Source organism: Porites lutea, chromosome 1 (genome assembly GCF_958299795.1).
Source record: "Porites lutea chromosome 1, jaPorLute2.1, whole genome shotgun sequence".
In the NCBI taxonomy this organism is placed as follows: domain Eukaryota; kingdom Metazoa; phylum Cnidaria; class Anthozoa; order Scleractinia; family Poritidae; genus Porites; species Porites lutea.
In genome coordinates, this window is record NC_133201.1 from 9,660,667 (window position 1) to 9,682,339 (window position 21,673).

General features: G+C 39.2%; 1 pseudogene; it reads left to right on the forward strand.

The window, feature by feature from the left end:
* The first annotated feature begins 218 nt into the window (after window positions 1-218).
* LOC140934916 (uncharacterized) lies at window positions 219-775 on the forward strand (annotated as a pseudogene).
* Window positions 776-21,673: the final 20,898 nt, after the last annotated feature.

A 21,673-nucleotide genomic window follows, 5' to 3' on the forward strand; every position in this document is an offset into this window, starting at 1 on the left:
GAGGAAAAGAACTGAGGACTGGTCTGGAAAGCAGCTGCATGGGCAGTTCAAGAGAGAGACAGATGACCTATCTGGTGTGTCTTGGGAGTGGATAATTAAGCACTGGTGAACTGAAGAAGGAGACAGAAGGGCTTATTTTTGCCGCGCAAGATCGGGCACTAAGAACAAACGCCGTAAAAGCCAGAATCGAAAACCAAAATGTATCATCCAAATGCAGAATGTGTGGTAGCCACGATGAAACTGTGCAGCATATTTTAGTTGCCCCAAGCTTGCGCAGACAGAATATAAAAAAAGGCATAATGTTGTTGGGCGGGTCATTCATTGGGAGGTGTGCAAGGAATATGGAGTTGAGTGCAGTGACAAATGGTATGAGCATTCCCCCAAAAGCGTAGAAGAGAATGAGGAGGTTAAACTGTTGTGGGACTTTACCATCCAAACAGACCGTGAAATCCATCACAGGAGGCCAGACATTGTAATTCAGAAAAAGAAGGCAAAGGAAACAATCATTGAGGACATAGCTGTTCCCGGAGATAGTAATATACTGCGGAAAGAAACTGAAAAGTGTGAAAAGTACCAAGACCTGGCAAGAGAGATTCAAAGGATCTGGAAATCAAAGACAAAAGTGGTGCCAGTCGTTGTAGGTGCATTGGGTTCAGTGTCAAAGAAGCTGGCAGGCCACTTGGAGCAACTAGGAATTAAGAATCGAACAAGAACGATGCAAAAGTCGGCACTTCTCGGATCGGCACATATCCTCAGAAAAGTGCTGGAAGTCTGAGGTCTCGGGATGAGACTTGACTGGATATTTCTCCCCAGGGAAAATCCCTGTGCTGAATTTTACATAATAATAATAATAATAATAATAATAATAATAATTATTATTATTATTATTATTATTATTATTATTATTATTATTATTATTACTACTACAGGAGGATTCTTTTACTTTCGAGAGCTAGGTCTCGATACTTTTCCGCCTTTTCCTCCTCCTTACTAAGGATATTTGGTCCGCTGGCACAGCAATGTCCACTCTGGTTTGTCTTTATGTACTACAGTAATATCTGGACGACTGTGTTACTATTATTATTTTTATAACAATTATAATAATATTAAAGACTCCCATATAGTGGGGATTCATTGGGCTGCTGCCTGCATGGTGCAATGGCATGGTTTATTATTTTGAGAATGCACTTTTTGCCCGCTTGAGTGTAAAGCTATATACCCCAACCCGTAGAATGGGATAGAGATAGCCTTTTGAACTGAGCAAGAAACGATTTCCATTATTTTCAACTGGAGCATTTCCACAACTCACCCGATCTAACCAAAAATTCCAAAAATTATTGTCGTTCTAGGCTTATAAAATGTGAAAGGGTCAATTTTGGTGTTTTAAATACTTTTTAACAGTAATTTTCTGTTTGTTAAAATTCGCAAAGCAATTTAAGTTCCAGTTTTATTTCTGTCGTTTAGTTGCATTTAAAGCCCCTCTAACTACCCGAGTCAATATGTTCCTATTTGACGGGGCGACCACGTTTTACATGCATGGAGAGAATTGCAGCAAGCTAGAGCTTTTGCCGCGGGGACCATGGGAGGGCATTGTTTCGGCAGCTCCCGCACTGGCTAACTACGTTATCCGAATACTGAATGTAGACAATGATTCCCCTCGGAAGTTGATTACACACTGATTATTTATGTATGGTTGGTGTTGCAGACTTCTACAGAGATGCTGGCCTATCTAACGTTCTTCAGCGTTGCTTTACTGCAAATTGTCTCCACTGCTGAACAGCAAGAGCCCAACTTTGGTTTGTTGGTTTCCGTAATAAAGTTCTTCGAAATCCTTAGGCCGAACTTTTCATGAGCCGAACCTAATACATTGAATTAAGTACATGAAAAGTTCGGCGTCTGAATTTATTAGGAACGCCTGTTTCAATTTGGAACGCGCCTCAGCCGTTCTCTTCCCGCCTAGCCCGCCGAGAATTTCGACTTTGGATCGACTTTTGAACGGTTTGGATTCAGACGCCGACCTTTTCATGTGCCGAACCAAATGCATAAGTTATCATATAGTATTGAGTAAAAAGTTTGACCGAAATGAATGGTTTTCTCCTTTTGAATTAAGTTCAGCTGGGATCAAGATCGGCGTCTGAATCAGCTCAGCATGTCTAAGCTATTTAGGTCGGTCTTAATTCGAATTAGGCTCGGCTCATAAAAAGTTCGGCGTCCAAACCGGGCCCTAGTCATAACATAGTACCCAGGCGCACGAAGGCCCAAAAACACTTAAATAGCGACTGGGTTTGAATCTGCAACTAAACTATAACCATTTGCGAAAAGGCATGAATATACTTAGTCTAGTGTACAGCTGCCCTCCCCCCTCAGGAAATAAAAATCTGAAGGGGTAGTTATACACAGAGACTTTCTAGGCAACAAGATTCTGAAACAAAGAGAGGCTTAAGGGCCCGTTTACTTGGTGCTGGGGGACCCCAGGTATAGCTGAGGTAACATGTGGCGGGTCACCCCACCTATCATGTAAACGTGATCAATTTAAAATGAGAAATTATATGGACAGGCGGGTTACCCCACTTAAGCGGGTTACTTCACCTGCCTGGGGTCCCCCACCTCCATGTAAACAGGCCCTTAACCATAATTCTCTCTCACAAGCCCTACCGTCCGCCATCACTTCTGTTAAAAGTGTGAGAAGGATCGCAGTCAAATATACAGATTTCAACCAATTTATAGTTGCAGTTGATCTGCATTACGCGGCTGCCTATTAAGCGTCCTGTAATCAAAGTCCAGAAGAAATAATTGTGCCGAAGAATAGGGAATTAACCTTCTATTAAGCGGCCATAAACAATGTCTCTCTTTCACTCGCGAACGTAAATTTTACGCTCGCATCGCATGTAAAAATTACGTGACAGAGGAAATCCGCCCTTACTGTACTGTTTTCTGTTCTTTACAGAAGTGTTCACTGTGGTAGTGTCGTTCTTTTCCGGTCGGGATAATCCACAGTTTATTGTCAAAGGTAACCAGGAACTTAAAGCGCGAATGGTTGAGGCCAGAGACAATGGATGGTTCGGCCTGCCTGCACAGATGCCGGCTAGACTTGGCTACAGAGGAATACTGGTGGAGGATAAGATTACCAAGATTGCGGGACTTCTCGTTGGACCGAAAAGTGCTAAACTACAACTGGAGTTGCTTAGGGGCGTTCAACTTAAAGAGGGTGATCGAAAGGAAATTGAAGACGACATAAACTCAGGAATGATCGATTTTGAAAAAGCTCCTATTTTCGAAGTACGAGGAAAGCGTTATGCACCTCCTTACGACCCGGCTGTGTGGAATGCATTGGAGCCTGCCTACAGGAGACAAAGGTGCAATAACTGTTATAACTACGCGAATCGCCGTGCAACGGATAACAGAGCCCAGCCTGGAAATGGTGGTGGACAGCAGTATACCGTCGATGCTGTTGGTGCGGCAATAGCCAATCCGTACACCGCTGCAAATCTTAGAGCAGCCGCGCTAAGAGATGGCTTGCTTCAGCTCAACCCGCACCCAGCACCAGCTGATCCAGTGCCTGGAGCTCCAAATCACCCTTGGCGCCACTTGGTAGCACTAGTTGTTAGACCAGGTATGTGAAAATCACGTGATTAGATCCCGGAGTGGTGAGCATGCCCCTCTAATGGCCGATACGGGGAGGCTCCGCCCCAAAGGGGGCCTTTTGTTCTGGATCAGTATACGTTTCTGGGGAACTGCCCACCGACCCCTCCCCTAAGCCAACATTTTGCCCTAAGTGAGAAGTAAGTGTTAATGTTGGCTTAGGGGAGGGGTAGGTGAGCAGTTTCCCAGAAACGTACAATTTAGAACCTCTTCCGTATGGCAGGTTTTACGGAAAATTTGAATAGTGTACCGTAAACTTCTACTTCTAAGCCCTGGGCTTATGTATCTCAGGTAAGGGACTTTAGGGGGGCTAATGATATACGCGGAGAGTCTTACATCTGAAACGGCCTATAATCGAAAGATAAAACACGGCTAGAAGCAAGCTATAAGGATCTCGACACTGCTTCGCTGGTTATTAACCGAGCGGAAATAATAATAATAATATAATAATAATAATAATAATAATAATATAATAATAATAATAATAATAATAATAATAATAATAAACTTTATTTATATACCGCTATTTCCATATGCTCAATAGCGCTTTACAGAATTCATACAAAGCAAAAAATAATAAATTAAAAACTTACATCGAATGATGATAAAAGGAACACCAGACGAATTACATAAGTTACAATAAAAATCCTATTTAAAAATTCTAAGCTGCAATTAAAAACTAAATCCCTAAGACTTAAAACGATAACATCTGAAAGATATATGATTTGATATTCTATAATTATATTACATTGGCTAAACCTAGTCCCCGTAAGTAAGTTTAAAAAGGTAAGTCTTAATGTTGGTTTTAAACTCTGATAATGTGGCGCTTCTGCGAATATACTGTGGAAGTGAGTTCCACCAATGAGGTTCTGCAAAAAAGAGAAAGACCTTTGGCCATAGGTAACTACACTAACTGATGGTACCTTAGTAGGTTCCTTTTTGAGGATCGCAAGGTCCTGGTCGGTACGTATGGCTTAAGCAATTCTTTAATATAGGCAGGTGCTAACCCATTGAGTGCTATATAGGTTATCAGTAATAATTTAAAAATAATACTTTGACTGACTGGAAGCCAGTGGAGTTGTTGTAAAATAGGCGTAAGGTAACCATACTTCCTACTTCCTGTAATAAGTTGTGCAGCAGAATTAAGTCTGTGAAGCAGGCTGGCTATAACAGTGCTGACGAAGATAAGTTTTGTCTTGATTGTTAAATAACGTTCGAATGCAGTTGAGAGCTTAAAAGAGAGGGGACTTATCAACTTTCTTGCCCTGAAAAGAGGGGGGGGGGGGGGGCTTATTCGAGAGAGGGGCCTTATTCGAGAGGGGAGGCTTAATAGAGGATTTACGGTATATGGCTTATTTTAGGGAGTACCCCCCCGGAAAATCTGTATATTATACTTCCTCTCCATCCTATCGCCCAAGAGAAGGAATTCGGACTCTGGAATCGGAAAACTTTTGCCTGTGGAATCTGGAATCTTGGACCTTGGAATCCGGAATACATCTGTGGGAATCCGGAATCCCACTAACAATTGAAATCCGGAATTCAAGTTCCACTGACAAAGATCTGGAATCCAGTAATTAGAATCCAGAATCCAAGACTGTCTTGGATTCACTTACATGGGGCGAGTCCTAATTGAAACCCAGTCCCTGATTGTTGATACTAAAATGCATTGCTGTTCTGCTTCTCTAGCTACAGGTTTACGCGGTGGAGATCATCACTGGTATCGACTGGATAACAACGGGCAGTGGTCGCACAAACCTGGTGAGACACGGGTCAGACAGACTGACAACGGAGGAAACCCAATCGTAGACCCAAGGGTTTCCAACAATGGTGCTTATCAGTTCGCTTTTTTTATGATCTCAGATCCATTCACAATTCACATAAATGGCAATTTTGTGTGTCCTGCGTGAGCAAATACAGAATCATGACTTTCACTATATTGCTTGAGGAAAGACCTTTAAAACATGATACGAGGTTGAAAATTTATGGTAAACGCTGTAAAAATAGTAGTTAAAATGGTAGTTCCTTAGTGCTGCATCGTAGTTTAACACCATTAAGTTCTACCACCGGGGGGTGGGGAGGGTAGGGGCATGCCCTCCCCAGAAAAGCGATGACTGTGCCTGAAGTGTTAACTTTTTCAGGCGTGCATATCAAAAAGTATTTAATTCACGATGTTACGTATACAAAATAGTAGGAAAATCTATCATGGAAGGGTCTTTAATTAAAATGTTTAGGAAAGACGTGGCTTATGATTTATATTTTAATTTGTTGAAAGTAACAAGGAAATGGCAGACTTCTTGTTTTGTCAAGACAGTAAAATTGACGGCGTAAGGGTTTCCACCTGCGCAAAAACACAGCTGATTGAATAACAAAATACTGCGATTACGTTTCACAAGGATTCTCAGTCAAGAAACGGAGCCATTATTTAGTAATTAAACCCCTTCCGGCGCCTGGTATATCGGAGGTTAGGGACGGACCATTGGAAAAGTTATGGGGGGGGGGAGAGGGGAATTTTCGAGCTACAGGAATTTTTTTCGTCATCAAATTCCTTGTAGGAATTTTTTTTAGGCCTTAGCAGGATTAATTGGCGTGCAAGAATTTTTTTTTCATTTAATTTTCCCTTGCGCGATTTTTTTTTTGTACTTCGCCCGTTCCCCCCCCCCCCCCCCCCGCCCATAAGTTTTCTAATGGTCCGTCCCTTAACGCCCGCGGCTGAGAGATTGAGGACAATCTCTCAGCCAAGGACATTATCGTCCGATATACCAGCAAACCAGAAAAGGGTTTATAACCCCTGCATCAACTTTCAGCTGATGCTTTCATAAAAAAACCAATCTTTTACTGAGTGTTATTTGTAACGTTTTCAGTGAACTTTGACGGAATGAAGTAAACATGAGGGGGACTAGGATGCCTAATCAGAACACAAATTGTTATTCTCAGTGTCATAACAGGACACCGTTATTTCACTGGTTGTGTTTTTATGGAATAGTTTTAGTTTTTTCTTCCTTTCCAAACATACTAGAGATGTAAAAAATTAATCAGAGGATTATATGACAAGCTGCTGGTAAGTACGTGGTGTAACCATCATGTAGTGGTTTCACGTTAACTGAAACCAATGATTGTATATACAGCCCAGAATACTCGTACATAGCCCTACTGTTATTCTACAGCACGAGTGTAAAAGTACTATATTTTGTTGGCATATATTATAGATTGGTAGGGAAACTCAAGGATACTTTTCATTTATGCGCCCAACGCGAGTACTTAGAGCATAGCAGTCTGATCAACCTAGCAAATCGTTCCCTCTAACCCACCCAGATCTATTTTGGTGTATGTTTTATGACAGCCCTTTTTATTTTTGTTTATTAGTCCCTTGTAGTGTATTGTTGAGTTTTATATTTGGAGTGTTAGTTTTCCTTTTCATTTTAGATGTTGTAATAGGTAACGTTTTTAGTTTTTGGAGACGCCAATAGACAAACTTTGCCTGCCTATAGAAGCTTGAACTTTTCCTCTGAAGTAACTTTTGTACAATTTCCTAGACTCAAGACAAGAGAACATTACTTGAAAGAACTCTTAGAAAGACACTTAGATCTTTAATAATTATTTAATTTAAGTGCCTCGCGTGTGCTCCTCACTTAAGGGGCCAGTATGTAAGATCCACGTGTAACATTTTTTCTATTATTCGTTTTTGCTTTAATTGCATACTTTAATTGAGCTTATAGTTTCTGTCGCCCTTTGTTTAGCTTCTTTGCCCAAATTTTGGTGTTAAGTTCTTTGTGCTATTTTTCGCCCTCTTGCTAGCGTCTCTTTACATTTTTCATCTTCTTTAGTGCCTTTGTTTCAGTTTCTTTAGTTCGCTTTTCTGTATGTTCAACATACAATAAAATTCCGAAAATAAGCCCTGGAGCGTTTTTTGCGTTACGAGTTTGGGGGGCTTATATTTGGAGGGGTTTGTTTTCGGAATTTTACGGTATAATACCGTAATTCCATGGGATGCCTATGGCACACCACGGTTTGGTTTGTTTTTCATTGTACGAACAAATTGCAAAGCCAGCCAATAGGATTGAGTAAAATCTTTATCGATTATTTTTTCTTCCAAGCCAACCAATGGGATTGTACAAAATCTTATCGATTTTTAATGGAATTGCTTCCTCTGAAGAACCTTTCAAGACGTAAATCTGTCGCTTGTCAGTTTTCTCACTCGGGATTTAGGATGGTTTGTTAACCCGGTGGGGGGGGGGGGGGGGATTACTCCCATACATTACCTATGCGGGTATGTGCCGCCCAACGGGGTCGTGATTTTGAAGCTCCTGATTTAGAACGGGGTATCCATTTCAGAGGCGTTTTCTAGAACGGAGGAGGGGTACAATATTTCGAACACACGAAAGCTCCAGTGTTGTAAGCAGCCATTTGAAGTTATTCAAGGACAGATTGCTTTCAAAAATACGGTTCAATGCGTTAACAAGCAAACTGTTGTACTCTTGTTGCACCCTGTGTTTTAGCGAGCAGGGCGGGTGTATTTTGGCGCGAGCCGTGAGTGCTGACTCCGCCATCTTGGATAAATAGGCGCGCAAAAGTCTGGAACGAGTCCATAATGTACCCGAGGGAGACGGAGACGGGCTCAAAAGAAAGGAACGGGGGAGGAGAAGGAAACTCGTTAGCTTACGAGCGTGGTTCTGTGCGTGGTGAGAGATTTTGCGTCATAGTAAACCGCATTGTATCCACATGCACAGGAAACGTACTCCGGATGATTATGAAGAAGCATTTATTTGCTGTATGAGTCAAACAAATAAAGAATAAATATCTTTTCAAAAAACACAGGGCTATTTTAATTTGCAAACTTTCTAGAACGGAGTATAAAAAATTGGCCCATTTCTAGAACGGGGTATCAGTTTTAGGGCGAATTCCATCCTCGGAGACCTAGGGGCAGTCAGTCGGGTCGGGAGAAAAGGCGGGACGAAAGTTTTCAAGTACGGGCGAAAGAACCCCTGGGTACCGACTCTCACCGAGTTATTTCCAAAAATTCAAGCGGATGCCGACTCCTGATTGGGCACAAAAAATGCTTTGTATTATTGTGCCCAATCAGCAATTGAATGCGCAAAGCAAATTAAAAATATAATTCACTGCGCATAACATTTTACTTCGTGCCTGCAAACATGAAATGCGTATCTGAGTTTCGTTGATAGCGACAATCCTGGTTTGTTTATAGCAGTGAAGAAGAGAATTGCAGGTAAAGTTTGAGAAGTTTCTACCAAGACAACGAGCCTTGACAAAGAAAGTATTGCATTGCCTTCGTTGTGGGAAACTGAAAGGAGGAGTAATGGTTAGTTAGCTCTTGCTGTTGCTCCTTGCTGCGATTGATACTGTACTTGTATGGCGTTATTAATTAGTCTAATCAGTTTTTCTGATTCCTCTGGATATTCGTAGGAAAAGAGTAGTAGTAGTAGGAAAGGAAATCAAGCTTAGACTTCATTACAGAAATGATATTGCAGTGTGCTTTTAATTTATTGTATTTTCTGCTGAAAGAACATCTCCTTTGCTATACTAACGTCAAGATAATATTTTGTTATATGCCTTCATTTCATTAGACCACTGATGACATTGCACAAAGCCAGAACTGAATTGCTTATGAATCATTTTGGGCTGCATGCAAAAGGCAATTTTTTAATTGTGTAAAGATGATAGAGCAAGTACTATTTCCAAACTACGTTTTCTTCCACTTAATTAATGCTTAAATCATGCTTAGATAATTCGGAGGCCTTCTTTTAATTTTTAATTTAACAGTAAGAATTGGGCTGTGAAAGGAAAGGCTATGTGGCCGACTCGTTACAAATGTTTTGCAAGAAGATATTCTCATCCTAACAGTCCTTGCTTGGCCTCCAGTCATGTGGAATTTAGACAAAGAGAAACAAGGGGCTCTGGGTTTATTTATAACTGATGAACAGTTAACAAAGAAGCAGCTGTTGCACAATTTTTCTTGATAAATAATTATGTTATCTGATCACTACATAAGGTAGCACAATGTTCTCAACCTTTTTGGTTTAACAATTCTAAAATACAAGAAAACTTAACTGTTTATAATTAGGCATACATTATGTGAAAACTGGTCTAGATTTTTCGACGGTGTTAGGGACAACTGAGGTGTTAATAAATAAAATGATAAATGAACAACAGCCTAGAGTAGTCTATTTTGTATCATACCGGGGTAAGTAATTGTTGATGATGACAACTGGATTTTGCAGTATGTCACCTTTGATAGGGTGGGTAACATTATAGCTTGATCAACAGTAATATCATAGTTAGTCGCCAATCATAACCGCACCTGCTCTCCATCCCTCCTTGAGCTTGCACACAGCACTGGCTTACTTAAGCATAGAGCATCTTAGTTTACTTGGTTATTGACAAATAATGATGAGCCAAATTAAAACTTGCTTCCACTGGTCAATGATTTAGTTCTGGTAGAACTTTTTCCTTGTTGGAGGCCTCGTGTTATAACACAAAATAATGAATTTTAAGGGAACTAAAAAATTATGCATTATCAAAACCTGTGAGCAGATATTATACTTTAACTCTATAAAGCACCACATTCAGTTTCAATACAACTGAGGAGGGTGGGGATTGGGGGTGGGGCTCTACCCCCCAAAAATCTGTTCACATTCACCCCGCAGTACGCTTCTTGCCTTGCCAAATTTTGACCAAACTATGTGATTTTCACCATCCTATTTCAGGCCTGATCCAAAGTTCTATCCCCAGTTTCAAAGCTTGCAGGTCTTGCACTCCAGTCTCAAAACTTGATTTGAGCAGCTACCCAAGGAAATGCTTTTGGGTTGTGTGTTACTCAAAGTGTACTTCTTAACGGGGGATCTCTTAAAGCATACAGTCTATATACAATGCATATATCACTCTACGTACATTTCACTGTTCCAGATAAGAAAGTACATCTATATAGCTTATGGTAACCCGTTCTAGGCATTCAGATAGTGAGAAGTAGAGCATTAAAAAAAAGCAGGTTTTTTTTTTAGTTTTGTTCCCTTTGCACCTTCCCCAATACCTGAATGTCTGGCACAGGCTACCTTAAACTACTGCTTTTAAGCCTCTCTCAACTTATAAGCCCCCCAGTTATAGGCCCATTTACCAGTGAACAAGAAAAAATGTCCCCCTGGTTGTAAGCCCTCCCCTAAGAAAAAAAAACCTTAAAACCCCTTACAAAGATGTGTAACCCATGAGCTCATAAGTAGTAGTTAAAACAGGTTTCTCTCTGGATACATTTGCATAATTACTATCACTTTCTACTAAATCAGGGTCCTAGGAAACACTACTTACCAGTAACCGGTAATCAGAAGTACATATAACTGTTTTATACCCCTAAAACAGAGGTGACAAAAGCTCAGCTATTCTGTGAAAGTTACAAAACCATGAACACCACAAATATTAAAGAATGCCATTGCGTTGCAAAGAAAAAGCTAACAAGGGGTGAGAAAACAAAACTTCAAACAGCAATAGTAATTACTTTGTGGTTTTAAGGTTTGGTCATGTGTATGGAACTTTATGGTGATTGGTCACTACACAATCAACATTTTTCAGGTATTAATGATTTTTTGAGTCAGACAGCAAAATTATTGAATACTCTCTCTCTCTGAGGTACTTAGTTAGGAGATGATACCCGAAATCTTTAAGAGGATAAACACTTTTAGCAGAACACTGAATGGCCCCCATAAACACCAAATGACCCAGAAGTTTTATGATTAGGGTTAGGAAACTAAGGTTCAAGTTTCGGTTAGGGTTAATATACTGAGAGAACTGAACTGGAATTTGATTTACCCAGTACTGTATAAAGTTGCCATGCATGGAAGCCCATGAAGGTGTATTAGACTGTCACTTCTCCTGGACAAACCTTGTAACATATGTTTTCTACCCTGGGTCGGTAAAATGATTAATATTGATTTGTTTCGACGTAAATCCTTGGGTTGTCTAACACGTGTTGTCCACAAAAGCTCATGGGCAAACTTAAAACCCCGACATACGACACCACAAAAGGAAATAAACATAGGAAAAAACACAACCAGCTCGAGTCAAATGAAAATTATATTTTACTCTCCTAACACAACTCATGAATGGTTTCGTTTCAAAAAGCGTTTTGAAGTCAGTAAGATAGCAGTTGCAGGACATGGAACAAGATACCTTTTCAGATTGACTTTTTCCCGCATTATATCGATCTTCGCGATGTTTGTTCGCCAAACGTATTGAAAAAAAAAACTAACATAACTCAGACGATAGTCTGCATATTAATTGTCTCAGTTCTGCAAACCAACAGTGTGTTCAGCAGGTTTCTGTTACTGTCTTCTTCTTTTAACCCCAAATTATCAGTGAATCCTAGTTGAGTAAAGTGGTGCATTTTCAAAACACCCTAAAGAAGCCACTCTCTGGAGAGAGCTCGGGAAGTAAAATTTTTCCCCCGGTGGAGCGGTGAGGGACAAAAATCCGTTATGAGCATGGGCAGTGATATTTGTAACTTTTGCACATGCGCGACCGGATGTTAGAAAATTTCTGACATCCGGTAACGGCTGCTTCCAGAGCCCCTTGTTTCCTAACCACGTGACCAAGAAACGACGGGATCTGGGGACGAGAATGTTATCGATCTTGAATTTTCTCGGGTTTGCGCAGGCGCAGTTAAGCAAAACAGTCCAAATTACGTCATTATCCACTAGCCAATCAGCGGTTTTTGCGCTCTGTCTGTGGGAACCTGTCACCTGTGTTTAACTTGATAATTGACTTCCATATTATGGTTAATTGACAGCTGTCAAAGTATGGTATCCGCTGACCATTGTCACATGACTGTATCAAGGGTTCAGATACCAATTCATCGAGGTCATGTGTATTTTAAGGTTTCTGCTGACCAGTTGCAGGTTCAAGTTTACGTTTTTCATTCATATGGTTCTCCCCTAAAGTTAAGTTTAGATTTGAGGACTTCTTTATTGTGTAAAGTCCGTGGTCTGAGGCGAATTTAAAATGCATGAACGGGGCCTTTGCTTTAAGCTCTGGCTAAATCTATATACTACATGTATCTCCTCATTGTGTTTTACACAGGAAACGGTTCCCGTCCCCCATGATCGGCTCTACCCCAGCACCTCCCAGCATTCCATCATGGCAGCGGACAGTGACATCAACCGAAAGAACAAGAACAACGTCTTCGTTGACTGATTCTGAAACAGCTGGTACTACTGAACTGTCAGGCAGCAAAGATACGTCCAGTAGCAAGGTCTCCTCGCTGGAGTTTAGCAGTATGAAAAGTACACGTTTTTTGTTTGTGAGTGTTAAATTTTAGTTTCGTCTTTGGCTTCATTGAGGTTTTGCGAGAGAATATGCTCGCCTACATAGGTCACTGCTGCCTTTGCTTTGAGCTTTTCCACGGGAATGCGCTTGCATGCAATTGACTGTTTGGTTGTTTACCATTTACAAAATGTCTCCGTTTTCGTGTCGTTTCAAGGAAAATTTCCAGGAGCAACGGAACATCTAAAAGGGCCTGTTTTTCCGGACGGAATATTCCAAAAGAAAATTTATAAAACCCATCTTTGATACCAGTTTCAGGCTTTTGCGGCCTTTTCTTGATGAAAGGGACTTGTTTTGCAAATGGTAAATACGTTTCCTTAATTGAATTCACTAGTGCTGAATTTTTTCTTACCATTTAACCATAAACCAGCTCGCCCACTGGCATGTAAATGGTTAACAACCTTGGCTTTGGTTTAACTTTTTTGCTTCTCGTTGGTTCATACTTAGTTCGAATTTTTGGTTAATCGCAAACGCACCAATACATGTGTGCTTGAAAAGTTCTCCTATTTATTATAGGTGAATCTTCAAACCATTCCGGAAATGGAGAAACAGAAGAGAGCGCCGAGAAACAAGATATCATTTCCCTGGAGGACAGCCCTAAGGAACGCGGCAGTACATCTAGCAGTGGAACGGATACCGCTAATACACCTCAAACGGTTGTCGGAGCTAATGACAAAAGCCTAAACGATACCATGTTAAATGATACAAGTGTATCTGACACTAGTATATCGTCCATGTCTGAGTTGTCGGGGAACACGTCCTTCCACGAGGCGTCTATTGCGTTCTCCTCTACGTGTATCAAAGCGCCATCGGACATGACCTTACCGTCGGATTCTGCTGTCGACCTCGAAGAAGTAGCGAACGATTCTGTTGCCATGAAAGATGTATAGTGACTCTTCCGAAGATTATTAACTCTCTGACTTTAAATTTTGCACAAAATGAATTAAAATTCACAAACAAATCCTGAATTTCATGTTGTAACATACTGATAATATATGGTAACTGCACTCGAAGGTCTCACTGGAAATGTGTTATTTTAATGATGACACTAACGGCTTTTGTCTACGGATGTAAAAGTCAAATTCTTTAGTATAAGCTTCCATAATTTTCAATCAAACGACAGTCAACAAACATACGTACTCTAATAAGTATGACTTGGATACAAAGAATATATTTTGTGTTACCCGCAAGTGAAAGAAAATCTCAGCGCTTAGTCTATGTGTAAAACCTTGTTGATTATACTTATATAGCAGTAGTTCGCTCTGATATTCCACGTTATTAAAGACATGGCTTAACAACTATTGAATGGTCAATTCAGAAAAAATATATCATCAACATAACAGCCACCTTGTACAGCTTAATAAATATCTCCCTCAGAAAAGTACTGCTTTTAGCTCTCATTCAAATGGTTAAATGTTAAGGAATACGCTGAAGAAACTGGCTGTGCCACACTGAACAATTTAAAAAGAGTTTGAGTTATAGTGGAGTGGTCGTCACTGACGAGTTTCAAATAAAGAAGTGGCTATCACAATTTCCTAATGTAAGGTTCTGTATGTCTTACACGGCGTTCTTCGTTTTTGATATACATATATATACAGATAGTCTCGTACTTTGGTTTTAAATATTATAAGTAGCTTATTTCTGTTAGTTTTCTGTTTTGCCTTTCCCTATAATTAGCTGAAAGATTTTTTATCCTACCTCATCTTCACTTCTAACATGCTAATTTGTGGATTGAAGTAGTCGTTAGTACTTACCCGTAAAAGCCAAAATCACACCATTATGCGATTCGTAACGTGAGAAGGGCCATTAGGACGGAAATGTCAAATAAACGTGGTCCTGTTAACAGGTACCAACCTTGATTTTCACATATTGGAAAAATCACAAACAAAAAGAAATTTTTACTGTTTTCCAATCAAGAAAGACATAAGACCGTTTTCGGCCGAATCATCTCAATTCGCAATAGCGGAGAGAAAGTCGAGCAATTAAAGAACTGGTACCAAGTAACAATATTTGAGTGATTGTCAAAAACTCCCAATGTGAATGTGATTTTTTTGTCTGGAATGATCACCATCGCATCAATCTGGCGTGCGTCCTACAAATAAGATCCACCTTTTTTCTCGATTTATTCTCGATCAGTTGTATCCCACGCAAGTTCGGGGTGGTACATGCTATTTAGCCGTTTCCCATGATCCGGCCAAATCTCATCAGCTTAACCTGTTAGTAGTTCACTTTACTACTTCCGTCAATAATTCATTCGAGTCAGAAAACAGGTGATACCAGAACAAAGTACTAGTGACCATTTAAGTGTAAAGCCTTTTTCATCAGATTCATAGCGCAATGACCATAACAAAATAATTCAAATGGCTGTTTTACTGGTACCGGTCAATTTATTGTCCGTTTCCTCTGAAACTGTCCTTTTTTGTAAGGCTTTGTTTCGTCGGGCAACAGGCAACGAATGTCTTCTCATATAAAATTGCCAGTGTTAGAAGACTGATTCGGGAGCCTAGTGGTCTTAATTGAATTATTATGTCTCAACAAAGCTTGCAAGAAGACTATCTCAATTGTCTTTGCCAAGCAATAGCTAAGAAAACAATCTTCTCTCCTTCCACCAAAATATATAATTGAGGCTCGTACTACGACTTGTTTTGACACTGAGTAATAACTACCGGTTCCAGGGCTGAGATTACAAGTTGATAAACCTCCTTATAACAGACTGTTATGAAAGAAATCCCTAAATAAGATATTTAAAGCAAAATTAACGCTTACTCCAACTGCTTTTGACAGTTCATTCACCACAGGTTGTCATTAGAGCTAACCCCAAAATCAAGTTTTTATTTTCACTTGAAATGCTTGAAAAAGTCTATAATGTAAAGTAGCAAATAAAAGAAACCATCACAGTATGTCAGGCTTGAACCCGAAAGATAGCGAGACGCGCCGCAATATTATTGAAGTTCGATCTATCGGGGCTGAAGAGTTAAAATCAACACTTGGCTGGCCCAGCCTACAAGCACGCAGAAATGATCTCAAATGCGTCTTAGTCCATAAGTGTCTTCACGGAATAGCGCCTTCGTACTCACTTTCAGAGTTTAGGCACGCGCACCTTTTCCATGGCTATAACACCAGAAGCGGTGATTTGCTGCGCCCTACGTTGGTATTTAGTAGTTTTTGCAAAGGGATGAGCTTCAGAATAAACGGTGCTCGGACCTACAACACCCTACCGAGAACCATTAGACAAGTAGGGACGCTAAGCGAATTTAAAATCAAGCTGAAGTGCCATTTAAACAGTAACGCCTGCGGTACATGTGCCTTTGTAACTTAATTTTCTAGTTTTAATGTTTTTGTTTTGTGTCAGGGCTCTACTTAAACTATCTCTGCTACATTGGATGCCCCTCGATAAACATTGATTAATGAAAACGAAAATAGGAGATTACAAATTTAAATTTTCAAATCAGTTTTGCTGACGCCAAACTCTATTTTTCGTCGAAGTGCAAACAGGGCAAAAATCTCTCTATTATGAGCCGTTGGTAACGTGAAAAAAGCAGCACTTGGTCGGAAATGGAAAATAAACATGATTCTGTAAACTACTAGCTGGTGCCAGCCCGGTTTTCATGTGTAGGGAGAAAATCACAGACAATGGAATACTAAACAAAAAAGTCATTTACTATTCTTGTGTCTGGGATGTTAGCTGGTCATCGCAGCAATCTATATCTGGGCCTCGTCGGAAAAATAAAAACCACTTCTCTGCCTATTTATTTCAGTATTTATTTTATTTTATTTGCCACACAATAATTACAAAAAATAAAGGAAAAGAGAGAAAAAAGAAGTGGCGAGGAGACCTAACAGAAACAATAGGAGCTTATGAGAGGTTAGGCCTCCTCGAACTATTGGTTAGATGTATTTAAATGTATTTTTAAACAGTCGCATTTCACACGATCGGGCAATTAGCGGTTTCATTATCCGTCCATATCTCATCAGCTTAATCTGTTAGTCGTTCACTTAATTACCTCCAAAACCTCGAATACGAAAACAAGTGATTCCAGAACAAAGTGCTAGTGACCATAACTGTCGGCTGCCCTAGCTTATCAGATTCACGGAATAACAGCTCTTCGACTGGTACCAGTCTTGCCTTCCATGTTTGTCCTTTTGCTCCAAAACTGAAAAGTCTTTTGAGGCTTGTTAGGAAACAGATCCTGAAATAACCCGAAACAAATACTGAATCTGATTCCAGTGGTCTTACCGATTCATTATGTCTATAAAGCTTGCAGCCTAAGTCACACCAGTATATTATAGGGTAACATATGCACGTAGGCTGCTTGAATGTTTTATTTCATTTCATTTTATTTATTTTAATGTAACATAACATAACAGTTTATTAATGTGAATTGACACTAAGATAAAAAGCTCTTTTACAGGAAAACTAGCAATTAAAAGGAAATTTAAAAAAGATTAAAAATAATTACCTTTGCTAAAAATCTTAGATATTGGAAAAAAAATTAATTTCACTCCCCAGGTTTAGTTATCGTTCGAACAAAAAGGAAATCTGAGTCTTTCGGATACAAAGATGTGACGGAGAGAGGAGTCAGAAAAATTCTAAAATAATCGAAAAATAATACTGACACCCTTGTAAGTTTCCCTTGAGTGACTAAACAGATGCAAATTCAATGGTGCCGCTTCCAGTGCATTTCCGAGATAGGTCGAAAAGTACTCTAGATATCCTAAAAAGGCAATTTAATGTACTTAGGGGGAATTGACCGTCTTTGGATACCCCTTGAGTGGTTAAAGTGGCTTAAACACTAAAAGTATCCGAGATGTGTGGGAAACCAAGAACCTAATCCAACTTAAAGTTGTTGGCCTTACCTTTTTAAGTTTCAGTGCTTGACAAACAGTTTTTGAAACGAGTAGCTTAGATGCTTTAGCAATACTGGGCCAATATTAATGGACTTAATTAACTTGCAAATGATAGGGGCCTGTTTACAAGGAGTTCAGTGCAAGTAAAGTAACCATGGTGTCAGGGTTACCTTAGATCTCGCATATTTTTCCTTTTTCCAAAGGACGTGTTTAAGAGGCAGGTATGCGGGGTAACACTGGGGTTTAAGTAACCGTAGCTGGGGGCATGGGCCACCAGCGTTACCCTGATGCCAGGTTAACCCTACCTGCCTTTGAAACGCTTTGTTAGTGACGCTCGCTCATCCAGGACAACTTTGCTCCGTCTTGCCTGAACGGAAGCATTACTATAGCCTTGAAATTTTAAATGAAGTTCATTTTTTTGGGCGAAGTTCACACAACTAGACAATATGGGTTTGTTTTTTCATCAGTGAATTCAAGACTTTAAGCTTTTTTTATAGACATGTTCAAGAGTTCATTACTATCTTGGATGTTAGCCCAAGCACTAAAATTTACATAAAGGTTACCTCACCCCCTTGTAAACAGGCCCAAAATCACTCTCCATCGATACACACTGATAAATAGGAAGGTGGAAACCAAATACAAAAGCAAAATGGTTTTGGAAGAGTATTGTTAGCAACTATGCAATTTTTACAGGATTTTTCGTTATTGCATCGGCAGTCTTTTTTCGAAATGGCCAAAGCACATGGGAAATAAGTTCTACTCTTCCGTGAAAATGGTCATGAACTGTTACACAGGTATGCAATTACAAAATCTTTAATGGATTTCACTAATGTTAAAATGAATTAGTTAGATGGTTTCTTGGCAAGATAAATTTTTGTCACTTAAAAACGATAAATAATAAATAAGCTGTTTGGCTTAAAAAGTTTTTTCCAATACTGAACAAAATGATTCATTCGTTGATATCTAGCTACCAAAGGCGGACCAACGACAGGATTTCGATCAGTTTTGAAGAGGGTAAGGTTTAACCCATTCTACACAGTGCACTTTTGCAGCCACGTTTTTTTTATTTTTATATATGGTGGTTTAAAAAAATGAAACAAATACTTTTCTCTTATAATTTATCTTCTATTTTCTCTTACAAAAATAGATCAGTTAAACTGTGATCTTTTACGTTATCAGAAGGTCTGGAATCAAGGATTTGTAGGTAATTATATATATTGGTCATTTCCGCAGATACTACAACTTTAAATCAAATTGAAGCTTATAGAAGTAACCAACTTCACTACTTTGACTTGTTCTTGCATTTCCGCAGTCAATTTGCTTTCTAAAATACTTTCCGGAGTTTCACCACATTCAATTCTGGTGAACAGTTCAAGACAGAATATTTCGAAAAGTCCTTGAAAAGTGAGGCGATCTTGCCGGAATGCCTTTCAACAGCAAAGAAATATTTTCGAAAACTCAGATATATTTCGACCAGGAATGCTAAACAATTTGTCAATCTTAAGCATCCGGTTACCTTAACTAGTTTCCAAAGTATGCACTCCTGAGCTAAACTTGCAATATGCTTTTTCCACATAAAATGTGTCTCTGGCCTTCAAAACTTCCTTCATTAATCTTTCCCAGGAGCAATTCTTGTTCTCTTAGTAGAAAAGACAAATGTGACTCGTCCAAGGGCATCTTCAATTGACCGTATTCCGGAATACTCAATATTAAACGAAATAAAATCTACAAATTAGTTGTTTTGGTATTTATTGTTTTTCAATATCTATTACTCCCTGTGCACATCATATCCAGATATTTTTGAATCGGCCATTTTCTTTTCTTTTTTTTTTTTTTATGTTGCGGATTCAAAAAATATTCTGTCTTCACTAGATACCAAATTTTCGTCACTGGAAAAATCCTGGTCTTTCATCGGTGTCTAGATAATAAATTGTTATTATCCTATTATATCTTGGTACACTGAAAATTAAAAAGATCCGCCGAGTTCAGCCCCAAAGTGCCAATTCACCCCTGAGGGCCAAAGTCTGATTCAGCCTCTCCTTGAACCATTTCAGCACAGTTTAAGCCAAAACAACCATAAAAGGGTATTCCAGCCCACGCTGGGGCCCATTTCAGCTATTAGGTCCAACTCAACCCTAGGTAATTGGACTGTATTTCCCCTGATTTAAGGGAGCCAAATTAGACTCAAAAATAGGACTGTATTTTACTCACAGAAACGGCCCCATTTTTAGGGCTAAAACAAATCTTTCTGATTTACAGTGCACCTAATTAATTACAATAATATTTGTAATTTTAGTTAGAATGCAGTCGAAGAACCACAGTGGATGTATTGCATTAAAGTCATTATTATTATAATTATTATTGTTATTATTATTATAAAATCTTTTCGTCTAACTCACATAATTTTTGTTGTTTGAGTTTAACAGAAGTACACGAAAAGCTAAAAACTTAAATTATCCAAAGCATCAGCTCACTTAGTAAACAAATTTCAAGGTGCTGCAGAGTTTTTACGCACGACTTCAGGTTAGATTAGCCGTGGAGTGTGACCATAAAAGCGTGATTGAGCTAAAAGCAATTAAATCCTGAAAATTTTACTTTCGAAAGTCTTTGTGCATGTCTGGGACTTACCTCAAAGTCTGCACGAGCTGGCGGGCCGGCGTTCTTACGCTGACGTCATGACCAATTTGCATCGATGGTTTTCCATTTTCTAAAGCAAATCGAGGCACGCGCCGCTAAAAAATTTCGAAGGGAAATCCGACGGCTTTTTGCGTAAGTTAATGAATCCACCTGCAATAGACCTTGGCCGTTTTTCTTCACTGAATTTTAAAACTGTTGGTCCTTTTTACTTGAGTCAAATAAAAAACGTGATTGTTTAAGTGTAAGAAAAAGGAAGTTTAATAATTGTACCTTAGAACGGGTGGCATTTATGTTATATAGGAATCCTGTCACGAAATCAAACAAATGTAAACAAACTAAACAGAACCGGAGAGGAGTGTGTATTTTAATTTTGCACACGGTTTATTTTCGGCTTTTTTAACGAATAAATTCTCACAACTTTGCGACCGTGATTATCCGACCTTTCTATGTCTTTTGATGAGGCATTCATTGTTAATGAACTGCAAATATCGTCTTGTGGACACTTTATTCTCTTTCGTTGCATTTCATTCGTGAATTGCTTTACTCTTATGGTTAAGTGCCTCTGATTAGGGTACGCGTTCATAGTCATCAATAATTTACGTCATAAAATCCTGACCGTTTGACCCATGATTTAACAAATAAATGCTTTAGATTTACTAAGCTTCACCTTGTAGAGGTAAAAGAAAGGCGCCAGGAGACTTCAAGGTTCTATCTCAAGCCCAGAAGGTTAGCATAATTAAGAAATCTAACTATACAAAGAAGTTTATAAAATCCGAATCAATTTTGGTTGTTTATATATTTACTTTAGGCATTTACTTTAGGCATATGGAAAAGGTCATGCGTGTAAATGGTGATTTCTTTATAGACAAAATATCATTATACAATTAAGGCGTGGTATAGAGGGTATATCTTACTATGTTATTACACTATTCTTTATTTCATGCCATTTGGCTGGACAGAGATTTCATCTGCTTGTTTAACTTTTGATTTTCTAAATCCCTATTTAATTTTTTTGGTTAATAAGTTCTTCTTTGTGTCTCCTGTATTGTTGAGCTGGTAACAAATTGTTTGTTCTAAATTTCTCAAGTTGCCTTTCGCTTTTCTATTAGTCTATCAAAATCAGATTCAGTTTGAATTGTTAATTAAAGTTCATCCGCTTCACTCAGACAAAGACAAAGACGTTCTATTTCACTCAGACGTTTTAATCCACTTCAGTCAAGAG